The sequence below is a fragment of the Anomalospiza imberbis genome, chromosome 3, assembly GCF_031753505.1.
Source record: "Anomalospiza imberbis isolate Cuckoo-Finch-1a 21T00152 chromosome 3, ASM3175350v1, whole genome shotgun sequence".
In the NCBI taxonomy this organism is placed as follows: domain Eukaryota; kingdom Metazoa; phylum Chordata; class Aves; order Passeriformes; family Viduidae; genus Anomalospiza; species Anomalospiza imberbis.
The window spans coordinates 8,275,845-8,291,858 of NC_089683.1; the positions used below are offsets into that span (position 1 = coordinate 8,275,845).

General features: G+C 41.4%; 1 protein-coding gene across 4 annotated transcripts in view; it reads right to left on the reverse strand.

Moving 5' to 3' along the window:
* KLHL29 (kelch like family member 29) overlaps window positions 1-12,272 on the reverse strand; it is a 390,113-nt gene extending 377,841 nt beyond the window's left edge. For all 4 annotated transcript variants that reach the window (XM_068183349.1, XM_068183350.1, XM_068183348.1 and 1 more), the window contains exon 1: window positions 12,026-12,272. The gene's annotated coding sequence lies outside the window, so the exon portion shown is untranslated. The remainder of the gene's footprint in view (window positions 1-12,025) is intronic.
* Between the last annotated feature and the right edge of the window lie 3,742 nt (window positions 12,273-16,014).

Below are 16,014 nucleotides of genomic sequence, written 5' to 3' on the forward strand. Positions count from 1 at the left end.
ATGACTAAAAAAGCAAAAACCAAAATCAAAACACAGTTTTTAGAATAAAAATTCATTTCCTAGCTGTCATCCTTGTATTTTGCATATCATGCCTTAGCATTAACTGCTGCCAAACACAAGATGTCAGGTCCATCTGGCAGATGTACACTTCCCCAGCTGCCAAGTGCTTCCTTTAGATCCAGGGGCTTCGCTATGAACTATATCCACAAATTCCAGCCTCCTAAATGAGTGGGGCTCCTGAACAGCAGCCTCTGCTTCCGAGTGCCCTGGAGAGGGGGAGCAAGGCTACACTGCAATCATCCAGAGCATCTGCCGCACTTGTGTGCTAGGGAGGGCAGTGTCCTGGGAAGCGATGGCTACACCAGCTGTGGGAGAGCTTTAAGGAATTCCTTTCTCCCCAGATTATCCCTAAGTAAAATTAGAAAGCATTTAGAAAGCAGAGGGGAAACCCAACCATTCAAGCCGACATCATTACTTATTTACATATAAATACAGCCAGGAAATAAGCATATGTATTTATATATAAACAAAAAAGCTATCTGTACAATGTTTCATACGTTGCTTTCCCGTCCAATATTTACTATTTTATTCATGACTTCAGGAAAAAAACTTTTTCCCCAAGAAACTGGTGATAAAATGCCCTCTGGTGGGCGTGACTGTGGACCTCTACATCAACAACCACCTCCAAAATAGTTTGGAGCCTTCAACATATTCCTGGGATTACTATTTTTAATGGAGTGAGACAAAGCACATACTTGCCTTACAGAAGAAACAGATACACCCCTGACTAACAAGCCTGTTTTACTGCTCACTATCTCTGGACTAGAATAATCTCAAAATTTTTTTAAAATCCTATGAAAATAATTTTAGAAATCACAACATTCTGTAACATTCATTTTACCTCTCCAGGATGTATATTCACGTTAAAAAATAAGTAATTAAGAGAAACAGTAAGTTCTGCTTCATCTCAGCATAACAGAATCTTTGTCGACTGAACTGGAGAAAGGAGGGGTGGAGAAGAACAGCATTTTCAGAGCTTATGAATCATTTTTGTGCTGTTAGAGCACCAGGCACAACTAGGGAGACAGCTCTGACTGTACAGGCAAAAAAATAACAGTCCTTGTTCCAGAAGAGTTTATTGCCTCAACAGAAAAATCAAAGATTGAAAAAAAAAAAAACTCAAATATAAACTGAAGTTAACATGATGTGTTTTATCCTTCAGATGCTCAATAATTGTGGGTGGTGCTTTCATTAATCTGACACAAGATAAATCTAAAAAAGAGAGCTAAAGGTTTAAGATGCAGTGACAGAAGAGCTAATGCAGTAACTTGGGAGCAGAGTGCATGTACAGCTACTCTGAGAATATATATATATATAGAGAGCAGACTGCTTTGGCAAACCAGCCACACTGGAAGAGGAGAGCTACCAGACAGATGGGGCTGCCCAAGCCTGACCCTAAAGCAGCCAAAAAAAGCTGCAGTTACACACAGAACTCAAGATGACCCCACACAGTTTCTAGGGATTTTTTTTTTCTTTTGTGTGTGTGTGCAACAGCAAAGCTTCAGAGTGGCAGCTCAATAAAAAGGCAGACTGGAACACTGAGGTCACATGAAGGAAAATGGAAGAATTCCACTGCTTTCCAGAGTTCCCTGGAAGGTCTTTGTGCTTCCATTTCATACAGAATATGGCACTTTCTTGGTTCATCAGGATGGTTAGGTATTTGTTTCCAGCTTCCACAGTACAATTTGCAGTTAACTGTTGCTTTATGGCAAAAATATTTGCAACTTTCCACCATACATAGAGTGTGAAGCATTTCTGTCTTTTTCTGGATGTTTCTGGGCAACAAAACTTTGCTCTCAAATTTGTTCTGGGGTATAAAGAAATTATGTGATTTAACATTCATGCCCTCATTTTGCCCTCAGAAAGGGAAAAAAAACGCTGTAAAAACCCACTCATTTATTTGACACGTGCCTTTATCTAAGTCCTGCACCCCTGCTCTGTATAGAGCTCCTTCCCTCTCCAGTGGCAGACAGGTCAGATACCAATGCTTAGAACCTGCTCTGGGCTTGGCTAATATCAAACTTCTCGTGTAAAATTCTTTTTGGCCAACATCCCACACAGAGATTCACAGTTACATTTACCATTTTTTTTCTGAAGACAGAGGCCATGCGTTTCACAGAGCAATGCTGTCACTTGGTGTTCTCCTGTATGAGCTTTCTGCTAATCATTCTTGTAAGCCTCTGAACATTATGTTGACTGCAGATACATTGAAACATATTTATTAGATATAGCAAGCCAAGATTAAATGGTCTATTTGTGCATGTAATAGTTATATACAATACAATGCTCAGGCATTAATCCTAAATTTTTGCCTAAAATTAAAACTAACATTATTTAGGTAAAACGAGCACTGACATTTCTTGGATCTTATCCTGGTGGTTAATCTTGAGGTTTTTAATCTTTCAATTTTCTAATCAAGATGGCCCAAGGCTGAACAGTTCTGACTGTTGTTAAGTTTGCAATCTTTTTTTACATAAAAATAAGGGTTTCGTGCTTTTTTTCTAGAGTAAAACTATCCATTTAACTTATCCACTTATAGCCCTGAAGTGGCTATAGTCAAATCCAACAGATGACTGGTCTACTGGAAGTCATGAACTGATAGATTCTAATTTCACAAGATAACATTTAGACAGGAAAAGACTTAATTAAGTCATGTGTGATGCCATTTTAGTAAATATCTTGAGGAACTCTGAGCCTGTTCATGTTTTCCTAAAGTTGAATAACTGCCTGATAAACAGTGCAGCCTAAAAATGGGAAGGAAATTGTGAACAAGGACTTCCAGCAGGAGTCTAACCAGCCTCCTGGCTTCCCCAGATCAATGCCTGATGATGCCCTGGTTAGCCATCGCCTCGAGCAGGAGATGCCTGGGCTCAAGCTGCACCTGCACTTCCATCATAAAATTGTTTAAGCCTCTCAACCCGACCCAACTGGGAGTCATTCTTGATCTCCAGCCCACGCTCCCTCAATTCTGCCATCAGAGCACTGCAGCTGTATGCCGTTCTTTGAATAAAGATGCCAGCATGGCACAAAGGTTGTTTTTTTTTTTTTGTTTTACTTGTATTATTCTTGAAATACAATACTTCAGTAACTTAGCTGCAGCAACAACAATATTTGTCTAAGAATAGTTTTTAGAAGGCTTGAAGGATGCTGCTGTGAACTGCTCAAGTGTGATATTGAAACAGTGAATTTAAGGAAAACTTGCTTCAATTTCTTTTTTACCAAGAACATACCCTATACACACACAAATGGGCTTTCAAAATTTCTCTCTGAGACAGAGGAAAAACAAATAAACCAAAATAAAGAGTATTAGGGCAATCATAAGTCTCCTCTTCATCTCTGGCTGCAGTTCTGTATCCAAGTACCACTTTTAAAGTCAATCTCACATTTTAGGGACTTCAAGCAAGCCTTATTATTTCCTTACTTCCTATACCATTTCTAGGCTGTTTTTTTTCCTCCTCCGAGTAACTCAAATATTGGCCACAACTTCTCATTGCCTTTTAGTGCCCAGAGAGATAAGGCTGTGATGTTTCAAAACTCAAACTGCCCAGAAGTTTAATCATGAAACTATACACTTTCCTTCCAAAAAGGAAGGAAGTAGTAGGAAGAAGGCTTTATTTCAAAGGTTCAATAAACTTAAAGAGCGGGTAGAAAATTTATCTAATGTTTTCGGGGTACCAAATGTAACCTCATTTGACTGCACAGATCTGGACCAAGCACAAATTCGGTCCATTTTATATAATAATGAACTGAGGGTAAAGAAGAAAGGGTACTGAAGCAGCTGGACCATACAAACCAGAAACTAGCAAATATTTCCTTCCCCCTCTCTTGCATTTGCTGTCATCTACCGAGATTTGCAAACTTTTCCTTCAACCTCAAGACCTTCACAGTTGAATTTCACAAGTGATTTGTTCCTCAGGGTAGAGGAGCATGGTGCAACATCAGATACATATTGGAATATGTCAGCTCCACAGGTGTTAACTAGATCGGGATTTGGTCCACAGTTCAGCAGCTCTTGTGACAATTCACACATCAAGATCAACTGAGAGGTTCCCCAGGAGGTCGCAGGCAGCCACAACCCACACTCATGTGCTACAGGCAGCTTTTAATCACATCTCATTACATTTGTTTGCAGTCTTAAGGCTCAGACCTCAGAAAGCAAGCGGGAGGTTTTTACTTTCAGTCTCATGCAAAGACCATAAGGAATAAAATGTTGGCACAGACAGCCAAAGCCTCACAAATTCTGAATTTGAGAATGGGCATTCAATCCAGCCTGCAGAAAATCTAGACTAGCATCAGTGTAGAAGAGATAAGAGTTAACTCACCGAAGATCAAACCCAACTTTCATTTACGCCTATGCAACATTGATTTCTGTTAACTACATGTGTGTAACCGGGGGCAACATTTGATCTGAAGCCTAGTACCTTGATGCCCAGCTATTGTAAAACAGAAGCAAAAAGGTAACTACAAACATTTGACTGATGTTGCCTGCAAGCAGGGCATTGCAGACAGCTCTACCAGCAATTCATATTGACAAAATTAAGATGGGGTATGGCAAATCTAGATTACTAGATTACTAGAAGTAATTGAATAAATATTTGGAGTGTTCTTAAAAAACAAAAAAAAAGAAAATATGACACTGGGGAAAGGCAACACAAAGCCACAGACCAAGAAATAAGCTACTACATGCAAATACATGCAAGCTTCTCCCAAGTTAATTCTCCTCTTAATGGAATATTGATTGGTATGCTCAATGTTTAGAAATGTGAAACAGTGTGGGGGAGAGAAAGAAGGGAAGACAGAACAGTGACTTTTGTTTAAGTGATACATACTTTCCTCATATGATCAGCCAAAAATAGCATAATAAAGAGGGCAGTGCAGTACATTTAACATTTTGCCTTGCATTTTATTAGCAAGTCTGTCAGAGATGACCTGGGAGTGTTAGTCACACACTTTCTGTGCCCTTCTACAGAAAGAAGGCACAGCATTTTTCATAACCTCTCATCACACAATACCCTTAGAGAATCTGGTATTTTTCTACTCTGAGTAGGATGGATTGCAAAGTGTCTGTGGTAGTAGAGAGGCTTTTCAGATGTAATCTATTGAGCTGTTTGCACAACTGGGGAGAGTGGGTTCACTGTCTGGGGGGAAAGCAGGCCAGTCCACTGTCATGAGGAACATCTGGCTAAGCTTTGTTGCACCTACTCCTATCCCCAACTGAGAAGATATGATGAGAAAGAAACAGGGTGCATCTTTGAAGTACCTATTAATATGATCCAGTTTTTAAATAAAACCTTTAAAATACAACCAGTATAATCAAGCAGCCACTTACTTCAGCCTTCCGGAAATTTCTCCCTACTCCAGTGACTACCAGTAAAATTTTAGGAAAAGTGTTCCTTCTATTCTTTTCCTTCTTTCAATCATGGAGTCTTCACAGTTAGGCCTTATAGACTCCAACTAGTTTTTTGGGTTTTTTGTTGTTTTTTTTTTTAAGCCACTCAGTAAGAGGACAAAAGAAAAAAAGCCTCAACCAGAAGAACCAACTTCCACTGCCATCAGTGTTCCAGGCCCTGATAATCCAAGCACAAACACCATGCTAAATAGCTCTACTGAGCCATCCCATATTAAGGATGCACTTAGGAATATAGGCACTGTCAAGAAGCCATTTCATTGTGTATAGGTCAATACAGCTGAAATAGTTTATATATTTCACATACACGTATACTTTTGTGCTCTACTGCTTGTTTTAGAACATAAGAAACTACATATAAAATTAGCAGCTTGTCTGCCACTGCTCTACCAAACTTTATGAAGAGTTAATGAATAAGCTTAAAAAGATACTGCTTAACTTCATTCTACAGCATTTCATATAGTTTCAAAAGTATTTTCCAGACATTTATATACCCAACAACATTTTGTAATATGAAGTGTTCCAATTTGGCATTGTTCCACCCTTGGCAGGCAAGAGACAATAAAAAAATCAAGAGAAAGTGAAAAATGAAGTTTCTGAAGTACACAATATGTTAGGAATCATTTAATGAATTCAGGTGCTCAACAAGCTACAAATCAACCGAACTTTGCAATACATATAGATTTCAAAGCACAGGTAAACACAGCTGCATCCACTTTAAAGTTATTCCATGTCGTGTGATTATTGCAATGAGCTTCCTGCACTCTTTCACCTCTCCTTTTGATCTGGGGTTTACCTGTTGCTGGAAAAACTAACTGCATTTAAATTCTTCTCCCTCTAATTAAGGGAGAAAGCATGTTTAAGCCTCAGATTTAGAAAATAAACCTTTCTCCGAGCAGCTATAGCATGCTGCAATCTGCAAATCCACCAACACTGCTTTTGCAGACCAAAAACAAAATCCTACAACAAGGTCTGACAAAACAGATCTTAGAGCAGAATTATCCGATTTAAATATTAATTACTCATCAGCATGGACTTTAGGAAGTCTCTGAAGCTAAAGGCCTTAAATCACACTTTAAACTCAGGATTTCTGAAGTCTGCACTGTCATGCAAATCTTGGGTTTGGGGTGGAGGTTTTTGGGTTTGTCTGGGGGGCTTTAAAAAAAAACAACAGGAGTGGAGATTGATAATGAGTCTCCAAGATTCAAAAATATGAAGAGACATATGAATAGAGTCCAGCTCAATAAATTAGCATCTTCTAAACTTGAGTCCTGCTACCGAACGTGGTTATTGCCTCTGTAACAGCTTGAAGGATTCTTCACAGTATCTCTCAACGACACTGACAGTCCAAGAAACACTCCTGCCACAACATACTTAACAGCTTTTAGTTAACAGCAGTGTTGCAGAGGAATTTTATCAGTGGCAGATTTTCTTGCAAACTGCTGCACTGAAGGATTTCCATCGCACACCTCGAGATATAATCTGCTTCCCAATCAAACTGTGTAATACCTGTTCTTATGTAGAGCTCTAAAACTGGAGACTGACCCAAGAAAAACCAAACCTGAACAGAAATCCTGGCACTTGACATCACATGTCATATAGCATATTGTAATGGATGGCAGGGAATTAAACAAAAACACAAATCACAGAATGCTACAAAAGGAACACTGAGTTCATTTTAAAATAAGTCTTTATTTCAGCAGACTGTTTCACAGAATCAGCATTAATATTGCAAGCCAGCACTATACCTTACCTGAAATTTAAGACCACCAAAAAAAATCTGTGTTTTTCTGATGTTAGTACCAATTATGGCCAAAATCCAAGTTGTGAATATCTGAAAACCCATACCTAAGCATCGTAGATTAAAAAAAAAAAAAGAAAGCAGCACATAAAAATTAGACAAAATGGTCCCATGTTCCACATATTCTAATCTACAACATAAAATTATTTATGGAAGAGTATGACTAGGAATTCAGTTACTGTCATTTATCAGATGGTCAAGACAGCACAGAGGTAACTGGCTGCATAACAACAGCACCAGGAAGGCTTCTGGGCACCTCTTGCACCAGGTCGTTTCACCTTACCAGGTACACGATGCATATTCACACCCTGGGACACACTGTTGATTTGCAAAAACCTGACAGAAAAGGCATTCCCATATGAGATTTCTAATCTATTTCCTTTTAATGTCTTTATAGCTGAGGAGGAGTTCTTTGTACTTCTGGTAACAAAGGAAACACAGAAGTGACAGAAGCATGTCAAAGCTGTTTATTTTTCATACAGCCTCACACTCGGATTTGCTGTTGGCAGTTTACTTCTTGGGAAGAGTATCTTAAGCCTCCACATAGGAGCTCCACCTTCCTACAAGTAACTTTATGGAAGAGTTATCTGCACAGAGCGATGTTGAAATCATTCTCCACACTGGGTAAGCCAACATAAAACAAGAAGAGGAATTATTTTAAAAATATGATAAAGGGTTAATGCAGTAAATCAGTTACCTGCAGGTATATTAAACCTTATCTTATTTGTATGTTTATGGGATTTAGGATATAGGCTTCACACTGTCGTTCTTCTGCAGAGAGGTGAGTACATTAAGGAAGTGATTAGATACACAAATCACAGAACCTAATGATACTACATCATATTTAAGGTTACTGAATCAGCAAACCGTGCAAAATGTGAGATCTGGAAGGAAAAACAAAAAAGCAGAAGGACTAAGTAAGTCACTAACCCATGTTGAGATTTTTAGCCAGCTAGAAGTCTCGACTGCAGCACAAAGAATTAGTGATCTGAAGATGATGTAGACTTCAGTGCTGCACTATAAAGTTGAGGCTCTGCAAATAGAGCAGCTTTGGGATCAGGCCCTCAGCTGTCTGGGCTCCCTCGGTCCATAGCCTACAGCAGCAAATTCAAGTGATCCACGGAGTTTAGTGGGTAAGTCATTAAAAGAACTCAAGTAAGACCATGCTCAGTCTAAAGAAGGGATGATAGAAAACATCAACAAAAATATTAAAGAGACCAAAACTACAAAGTGCAACAGAAAACTCCAAATAAGTTTTAAGATTACAAATAAATTGCACAATAGGGGTATGATGCAAGTTACAAGGGTTAAACAAGGTGGGACAGCCTGGAATTTCACTCTCCATTTACAGATAATGGGGTACTTTTCCCACCCTAATGCTGTGTGTGAGCTTCCACCACAGCACACAAAGGCAAGAAGAGAAGGAAAAAGAAACTATTTTGGTCCTTTATTTTTTTTCTTTTTCTCTGCTTCAGAAGAACTGGGTCCATCAGGTATTGGAACTAAATTAAAAGGTCAGGAAAACAAGTAGGCGTGGACAAGACTGAATTGCAGATGAGCATGGAGAAGGAGAGACACAGCACTGGGATAAGCGCCAAGGACTGCAAACAGTCCCGGTCCCGATTCTGGTGGCTGCCAGCACAGCCCAAAGCCCAGCGGCTCCCAGGGACACCATGGATCGCTACCTGGCAGAGGAGGACGTGCAGGAGCAGGGCAACATCACCGGAGAGACTATCACAGCAAACCTGGGCATCATGAATTCCGCTTGCAAACAGGCGCTAAAAGTGATAGCACCAGACACAGCGCTCAGTAAACCCAAAAATCACATCTAATTCCTAGATCCGTGCCTTCCTCTCCTTTCATTGAGAAGATTTCCAGTCAACATACACACTATATACTTTTTATTATTGTTTGAAGAAGAGCAGCAATGCCGGCAGCATGCTAATCTAGAAACCAAGACAAAACAGAGCTGGTTATTTTCTTCCCTCAAGATTTCTGCTTCAAAAAAAAAAAAAAAAAAAAAAAACCAAAAAAAACCAAACAAATGAACAAGGGTTTCTTCCTGCACACCACTACTTTTTGTTTCGTTTCAGCAAGACTTTGACAAAATCTAATTCACCGTGCCATGTATTTAATATATTGGGTATCTGAAGTATGACCATCACTCAATAGAAACGTAATTAAAAAGTGACAAAACTAGATTTCCCCCCTCCCCAGCATGCAGATGAAAACCAGTAACCCTGCCTCTATTTGTAACCATGACAACTATAGAATATTTTATTTCCGTAATATAATTCACACTGAACATTTGCTCATAGGTTTTGTTGTTAAGGGAAAGGTTGACACACTGTGCACACATTTCATAAGCTACTGGAGACAACAAATGCAGGAAAGTCAGGCAGTTTGAGACCAAGAGCCCAGTTTGAATTTCAGAATTCATTTAAGACCCTTCATTGTATGCAAAATGAACATGAACAGAAATTCATCCAAATTAAGTCTTACAGGTCATTATTTGCAAGACAAGTACTTGGTATGACAGGATGTTTTTCTACTTTTAAATAAATCACAGTGATACCCTAATTTTTGCGAAGAGTTAGTTATTTAAACACCAAATGTTAATTTTCAATTAAAATACCATAGGCATTATTAGGAAATATCAACAAGGATGTTATGGGGAAAAAACAGCTATGCAAAACAAGGCAATGAAAAGCACAGTTTACATATGCAGGCTAAGTCTCATTCTGGTTGGGTCACTAAATTATTTGCATAGCTCCAATATTTCGTCCTAAACAGAAGATAACTTCTAGAAATACACACAATAAGAACAGGTTATAAGAATAAACAAACAAAAAGGCACAATCCTGAACATCACTCAGAGAAGATTAAACAACCTCCCGAGCATAACTTAAGTTTGACGCAGATAAATGTCACAGTAAAATATTGCTGTACTTGATTTTTCTCCACATGGGAAAAAAAATAAAGCTATTAGTAGTTTAAGCCAGAATACAACAATAATAGACACACTGTTGCTCTGGTTTGGAGGCAAAAATAATAAAAAAATAATAAAGCTTATGGAACACTACCCCTTTTCTCACACAGATCCTATCTTTCAAGGAGGATTTAAAGTTTCAGCAGACTGCTAATTATAAGAAACAACAATACTGTTATCTGCAGTCACCTTAAAGCTACAGTAGTTTGGGTTTTTTAAAGCACCTCAAAAGAAGAACCTGATAAACGTGTTTAAATCGGTGCAAGGGACTCACACATGCCTACACACACACACTTGCTCAGCTGTTTTCAAGACTACCAGGAAAAAGAAAGTTTCTTCATTTATCGGAAATATGCTCTATATAATCTTCCATTTAAACAAGTAATAAGCCTGCAGCAAACATGTATGGCTTTTTCCTTCATTGATGGAAAAGTGATTAAATCCCCCTTAATCTAGTTACCAGAATGCTGTATTTTTTTCTATGCAGTTTTCATATACAGTAACAAAAGATAAGCAGCCAACTACAAGACCAGGGCTCCATCATTTTTGGTTGTGGTGAGGAGATAAATCTGTCTCCAGCGTTCAATGGATATTTTCAGTTTAATAAATAAGAGCAGAGGAGGAAAAATAAAATAATCTTGGAGACGATGAGCACACACTGTTTATGAAGTGTACGACAAACACCACCATCCATCTCCAGAAGTCCCTCCAGACCTTCCTCCATCCTCCGGGAAGGCACAGAGACATGAACCCAAAATCCCGGGGATCACAGACCTGCATCCTCACGCGACAAGGACAGCTCGCCACGTCCACTCAATGTCAAAACAGAAAGTAGCTTTTCCCTCCCAGCCTAAGCCAGACCTTCCGAAAACCGGCACCCAAGGGATGCAACTCTGTGCTTCGAACGGCACCAGGCAGCATTCGGGTTCGGAGATAAGTTACAGGAAAACAACCCTCGGGGAGAAAAAAAAAAAAAAAAAAAAAAAAAAAGAAGAAGAAATAAAAAAAAAAAAAAAAAAAGGAAAGCATCAATGGAAAAGCACAGCAGCAGCCAAACAAACCTCACACCGGCGAGGACATGTCATCAGCATGGGAATCGTACAAAATGTTTTAATATTCATATACACACAAATATATATATATATTTTTTTTTTCAGTAATACTGTGCTGAAAAGTTCCTCGTATGTATCACGCGTGGGGATGTGGAGAAGCAAGACAGGGAGAAAGGGGAACGGGAATGCATGCCAGGCACAGGGAGAGGACGGGGCTGGCCGAGGCGTTTGGGAAGCAGGCAGGGAGGGAAGCAGGCTGCCTGCGGGGTGCGCGCCGATCCGTGCCAGGCAGTTCCGCGGCGGCTCCGGGAGCGGGCCCGGGGATGGGATGGAGGATCCACCGGGACAGCCGCCCCCGGAGGGATGGGGGTCTGCGGGGACACCGCCGCCCCCGGGACTGGGGGGGTGGGGAAGGAATTGCGCGGCCACCGCCGCTCCCCGAGCGAGCGCCTGAAGTTGTGGGTGCGCGGCGGGGGCGGAGACCCCCACGCCAAGATTAAAAAAAAATCCCGGAAAAAAACCCAAACCATCACAGCGACATTCTGAGGGCCCGCCGGCCTCCGCACGGCACCCCCAGGCAGCGGGGAGGCACGCAGGAAGTTTTTAATGCGGGCAGCGAGCGCAGGCGCAGGGCAGCCCCAGCCCCGCGATGCCCGGCGCGGCGGGCGGGCGGCGGCGGGGGCTCGGCGGGCGCAGGGCACCGCCGCGCCGCTTACCTCCCTCCGCGGGGGCGCAGGCGGCCGCGTCCTCAGGCGGCGGGAGGATGCGCGGCGGCGGGAGGCGGCAGCTTGTGCATCGCAGCCTCCGCCGCTAACGCAGAGCCCCGCGCGGCTGCGGGCGCCGGGAGCCGCGCTGGAGGCCGGGCAGGGAGGCGCGGCACGGCGGCGGAAGCTGCTGCGGAGCCGCGACCATGCTCCCGTCTGGCCGCCTTCCCCTCACCTACTGCCCGCTTTAGCCAGGGAGGGAGGTGGCCTGGGCGCCGGGGCGAGGGGCGGGCCGGGCCAATCACCGCGGCGGCGGGAGGCGGCGGAGCCCGGCCCGGCCCGCCCCGTCCGCCGCACCGCCCCCGCGGGAGGGAGGGAGGCAGGGAGGGAGGGAGGACGGAGGGAGCCCCGGCCCCGCTGCACCCCCGTGGGGCCGGCCCGCCGCGCTCCCTCCGCGCTTCCCCGCCCGGGCGCAGGTGCGGGCGGCGCCGCGGCGCAGAGCGCTGCCCTCGGCCCGCGGCGGGGACGTGCGGGGGAACAGCGCGTTCCGAAGGTCACCGCGCTCCCGCTGCCTGCGGGAAAGTGGCGGGTACTTGGAAAGAAATACTGCCCCGCTTTATGAAATCACCGCTCCCCGAGGCCGTGGTCCCGGGCCTCTCCAAGTTCACAGGGGTGTTGGAGTACGTTGATACCATTCTTACCCAACAGCGCGATTTTTTTTTTTTTTTTTAATTTTTATATCCATCGCGTTTGGAGTCACAAGAGATTTTCTGCGCGGAAATCTGCATCTGTCTCTCTCTTCTGTATAATCTTGTATCTGCGTGTGCTGCTTTGTAGGGATCTCTCTGATGTGCACACAAGCTGCATATGCTGTAGTTTTAAACATAGAACGCTTTGTCTTTTATATTTCCTCTAAGCATAAAAATAAGCTTAAGCAAATTCTTTTCTCCTTACTTTCCTGGTTAAAAAATTGCATCTATGCTCTAACGTGTTAGAAGTAAGGCAGTTGTGCCAAATGTCAGCAAAGGGAAGGGAGGAAAGCACACAACCCACAGAAACAGGGAAATCTATGTTTTTATTGGAAAAGGGACACATGCTGCCCAATGCCTGGAGGAAGCAGAGTGCAGCACTAACAGACCAATTTCATTTTCTCTCTTCGCAGCCTCATAAACAAATGAAAATTATTGCAGTGGTCTAAAACAGTTCTAAACCCAGCCATCATCATTAATATTAGAATGCTTTTAGCTGAATGTGGCCTCACACTGGAACTGGCGGGCTTCATACATTTTTGTCTTTCACATATCGTGGACTAACACTGAAACCTCCAGTCCTGTACATCACAGTGGAGTGTGAGGGTCAGAAGTTCAGAACAGTTTAAAGCTGAATTATTTAGCACGTGCACACACGACACACTCTTCTGATTTCCAAGCTGGTTTTTTTTCCCCCTCGGTTTTCTCCCTTTTGAACAGGGGAGCCCTGCCCAGTGTTATTTGCCCTGGTGGAGCATTATTTGCCCAGCATATATGGTTGGCTCAGAATCTGACGAAGCTGATGAGAAGAAATCTCAATGGGACTGTTGACCTAACAAGTAGCATGTCAGTCTCCTGGTGGCATTTGAATGTTCTCTCAGCAACTGCTTTGAGACAGGAGAGAGCATAAAGCAGAGATTCTTCGGAATCCTTAATTAGACACAGTGATTTTGGAGTACTGGCTTCTGCTGCTATCCTCCAGTGCCTAGTAGTTTGTTTTGTGACCTTGAGGTTAAGGATACCAACCAGCCCTGTTTATTTTTAATAAAATCTTACAGTTATATGAGACAGTTCTAGGTTTTATTTATTCTTAGCATAAATGCTTCCATCTTATCTGTCTCACAGGTTTATAGTAAGGATTTAGCTAATATTTGGAGAGCACTTTTAAGCTATGGAGTCCTATTTGTCTATTATACTGACCATTTTCTGCATTTTTCATTTTAGGAGGGTACTTCCATATTCTCACTTCAGGAAGATAGAGTTCAAATCTTGACTTTAGTTTTCCCATCAAATTTTGTCAAACACCTGATTTACAAATGCTGACACAAGGTCACATTCTGCATTCAGTTACAGGTAATGAATTTCAGATAATTTCTTGATCCTCGGTGACTTTGCTCTAAATCTAAACCAGTTCGACTCAGAATTAGCATCACAATTTCATATTCATGAAGAATAAGCATTTGATTACATTGAATATACCATTATACTTTAATTTTCTTGCTCCAATTTTATTTTAGTAATTTCAGTAATTTAAGAAGAAACTGCTTCATTTTATTATTTTTTTTTAATTCCTTTTTTTTTCTCTGCTCAGATCTGAGAAGAAAGCTGGCAGGTTTTGTTGAAAAGGTCAGGGGGCTGAAAAGTTATTTGGGGGCATCCTGTTCCTGATGAAGTGAAGCAACAATCTGTAAGTTTTTTAAAAATTGAGATGAATACCTGGATCTGGAGAAATTGCCAATGCTTGGCATGCTATTCCTGGCACTGGAAAAGATCCACTGCTGCTCCCATCCTTTCTCAGCATTTGGGAAATCCTGTCCCTACTCTTATGTTGTTTGAGTTTTAAGGGTTGCAAACCTTTGTCCACATAATAACACTGAAAATAAGGATCCTTCCGATGCTAATGAAACAAAATCTCTATTTCCAGAAACACAGATATTCTGGGGTGAGGGCTTTATTTGGATGGGGCTGTGGTTTTTTCTAATAGAATCTGTTACAGGGTTGTGCTTGACAGGCTGAGGATTATTTGAAAGAATCCCAATTTTGGATTAGGCAGCTGATAGCCTGCAAAACTTTGGTGGCTGGTAAAGCTTGCTCCTCTGAAAGAAGAGATTTCCTCTTTTAGCAGTAGATCATTATGCTACAAGGCGTGTATTAGAATGAGAATAATACCACTTCCCCTGTCTTTGCTGATCATATCAAAACTAATGGCATCTTGAATTGTCAGAGCATCAAGTCCATCTTCTGATAAAATATTGGAAGACACACAGGTCTATTCATCTTATTGGAGATTTCATTTTAGTCTGAAAAATATTTGATGGCAATGCCATTAGATTAGCTGTGGGCATGTATCACAGGCACCAGCATAGTAGTTGAGTACTAGGATTTTGCAAAGATGTTCCCATAAATATTTCCTACTTTGTGGTAAAACTTATCCCCTAGGTTTGTATATGCTTAAGGGAGTGAAATTATTATTTACTTTAAGGGATTCAAAATAGAATTCTTTAGATTGCTACTCTTTTTTTTTTTATGCAGGTTAAGCTGTTTCAAAGGTAATGAAATTTCATCTCCAAAATTATTGCTTGAGATTTTTTTAAGCATAGCCAAAGAGGAATGTCTGCTGCCCAGACCTTAACTGGAAGGTTTAACTTCTGCTTTCAGCTAATGAAGATCTCCTTAATTACAGGTTTACAACATAGATTCTAATGTCAATGCATTAATTTTCTGCTGTCTGAAAATGTTAATAGATCTGGTAGAATATCTAGAAAATACAGTAGTAGATATTTTGTATATTCACAGGGTTTAGGGGTTCTGAAAAGGTCAGTGGAGATTTGAAAGATATCTTAGGGGTTTTTTCAATCATCTATTTTTATTTATTTGAAGTATAAATACTGTTTTCTTCTGCTGTATATATATGTTGCAATTATCCTTACCATTTAACAGAAAGATAATGCCCAAAGGAAGCAGGAAACAGCATTTAAAGTAATTTTTATCTGTGCAGTTTGAGGTAATTACCAAAATATGAATTTAAGATGGATTAAAACTACTAACCTGTGGAATTTATTGAAAAATAGAGTTGACTTCAATGGGCACACCATGTTAAATGAAATACCTCCTTCTCTGAGCAAATCTTTTATCTTCAGCTGAGCAACCAAAGCTGCTCTCAGGGGTGGGAAGGCAGAGGTGGCAGGTACAATGTCCTGTCACCAGGAGCTGCTTAGAAAAGGACTCTGTCCTTCATACATCCCAAACCAT